Raw genomic sequence first — 2,682 nt, forward strand, 5'->3', positions numbered from 1 at the left:
ATCGAATTCTGGCGAGCAAAAATTCTGCTGCGTGGAAACGAAACCGACTCAACGGTGCAATCAAAATATGTGGCGTCAGACGCAGGGAAAGTTATATTCTGTTGCGAGGAAACAAAACTGACTCAACGGTGCGATCAAAATATGTGGCGTCAGACGCAGGGAAATATTATATTCTGCTGCGTGGAAACCGAATTAGCGGTGCATTTAATGCGGCACAAAAACGTAATACAACTCAATCATCCATGAACTAAGTGGAACCGGAGTAAAGTGAACTGAGGACAACGTGCAAAGGGTACGTTACGAGTAACGTTACCTAAAAAGGTAAGTCGAAGGAAACCACACCTACCGGAGTGGGACAGCACGTTGTACTCGTTACGGCATGGTACGCACTCGGCGACCATCTTGTGCCGATCGTGGAAGACCCATGTAGCCAGTAGTCGCCAGCGTTGTCCACACTCTTGGCGTCTGAGAACTGGCATCTCCAAACTGGTATTATACCAGTTTCTCTGAAGGTCTTCCAGCGATGGGGGCACATTTGCAACTAGGACTGTCCTGTAACCGACTCGCGGAACAGCGCCCGTGCAAAACTTATGTCTCTCGATGTGCCCCTGTGCATCTACTGTTAACACACACGAACATTGCCGGTGTATAACACTCAATGCACCGGGAAAAAGGGAGACCATGTGTCGACCTTCCAGTCTTGTCTTCCTGCCAGAACCATCCCTAAGGATACGTTGAATGCCTCTTTGCGCCTACGGAAGCCGCAAAGGAGCCGAGAACTTCCTGAACTCCCAGGAATTCTTCAGACATCATGCTGAAGGCCACACGGAGTGCGTTCTGAACTTCCTGTGTGGTGATGACGCCCAAAGTGGCACGCAACTCCGCTAAATTTTCCGGAAAATCTTCCTGCTCCTGCCCGGACAAATGCTCCTGCTCCGACTCCCGAGGAGTAGACTCGCCGCCATGGAGCGTAGAACTCCCCTGTGCTGCCGGGAGACCGGCCATACGGCGCATAAACTCCCCCAGACTTTTGACAGGGGGGACGGCGGCGAAGCACGTGGTTGTACACAAGCACGGACCCGTTCCAGCATGGCGGAGCAGGCGGGGCAGTACTTGCCCTATCTTCACGCGACGTTTTCCTCTTACGCTCGCGTTTCTTGTCCTCTTGAACTTGCCGAGAGCGCGATTTATGAGGGTCACTTTCTTTTGCGTGACCACTCAGACTTATGTTAACTCGAACTACGGTCACTAATTGTGACAGAGCTATACGGAATAGGTCTTACTATTACGAAGCAAAAATTATAACTGAGGATTATGCAAGCCGAGAGTGCACACGTCACCGAAAGGGGAGGGGCTTCTTCTTTCAGGTGACTACAAATGAGCTTCAGGATGGGCGTGGAAGCGAGAATCCACGCAGTGTTCACCACGTGACAGCGTCGAGGGACAACTGCAATAGGTACCATACAAAAAATGTATAACTTTTAAAAAAGTTTTCTTCTGTGGGATGAAATTCTCGTAGTTTATAAACTGAATGAAAAAGAGAATAATGAGAAAAATGAAAATGCTAGGTTTAAATTCGCGTCACCACCCCCAAACATGCCAGTATAATCTTCGTCAAGATTGTGGGCATCAACGGGAAGAAGAAGAAGAAGAAATTGTCAAGTATTTAAGACTACAAAATTACCATCAGAAATATGCTGTGTACCATTAGAGTGATTCAACACTTATTGCTAATGCTAGAGATAAGATATCTCTTACCTTGCCACTTGTGTTGCCCACTAGCGCTGATTTGGAATAATGTAAGCAGAAGGTCCTCTGATGATGGAACCAGAAGACAGCCCTGAAAAACATTTTTAAGGCCAAGGCAGGATTTTAACTTATTAATGAGCACTGGACATGAATCATTGAACCTGCTGTCTCAGGTGCTATGTCGCTGTTAGAGTTTAAGACACTGACACTTGACCTACTATTCAATGAAATTAAAAAAAAGAAATGTATTTGCTGTGACAGCTTGTGGATTGATGCAAAAATAAGGATCGCATAACACACAACACACACACTCCACAATAAAGGTTCCTTACAGTTACTCATGAGAAGAAGTTGTTGGCCACGTCACAAATGAAGCAGACAGACACACACACACAAGCACAGACAGACACACATGCACACACTCCATAGTAAAGGTTCCCTTACAGGTACTGATGAGAAGAATACACACACACACACAAACAGACACACATGCACACACTCTACAGTAAAGGTTCCCTTACAGGTACTGATGAGAAGAATACACACACACACACACACACACACACAGACAGACACACATGCACACACTCTACAGTAAAGGTTCCCTTACAGGTACTGATGAGAAGAATACACACACACACACACAAACAGACACACACACACACTCCACAGTGAAGGTTCCCTTACAGGTACTGATGAGAAGAATACACACACACACACACACACACAAACAGACAGACACACACACACACTCCACAGTAAAGGTTCCCTTACAGGTACTGATGAGAAGAATACACACACACACACACACACACACACACACACACACACAAACAAACAGACAGACACACACACACTCCACAGTGAAGGGTCCTTTACAGGTACTGATGAAAAGAATACACACACACACACACACACACACACACACACAAA

The 2,682-nt window shown here is 46.3% G+C and overlaps 1 protein-coding gene across 1 annotated transcript in view; it reads right to left on the bottom strand.

Annotated features, from left to right (window-relative positions):
* LOC118418275 overlaps positions 1 to 2,535 on the bottom strand; it is a 12,879-nt gene extending 10,344 nt beyond the window's left edge. Inside the window, exons 1-2 of the mRNA XM_035824121.1 lie at positions 2,524 to 2,535; positions 1,759 to 1,840 (exon numbers count right to left, since the gene is read on the bottom strand). The gene's annotated coding sequence lies outside the window, so the exon portion shown is untranslated. The remainder of the gene's footprint in view (positions 1 to 1,758; positions 1,841 to 2,523) is intronic.
* Between the last annotated feature and the right edge of the window lie 147 nt (positions 2,536 to 2,682).

This window comes from Branchiostoma floridae, chromosome 6, assembly GCF_000003815.2.
Source record: "Branchiostoma floridae strain S238N-H82 chromosome 6, Bfl_VNyyK, whole genome shotgun sequence".
In the NCBI taxonomy this organism is placed as follows: Eukaryota; Metazoa; Chordata; class Leptocardii; order Amphioxiformes; family Branchiostomatidae; genus Branchiostoma; species Branchiostoma floridae.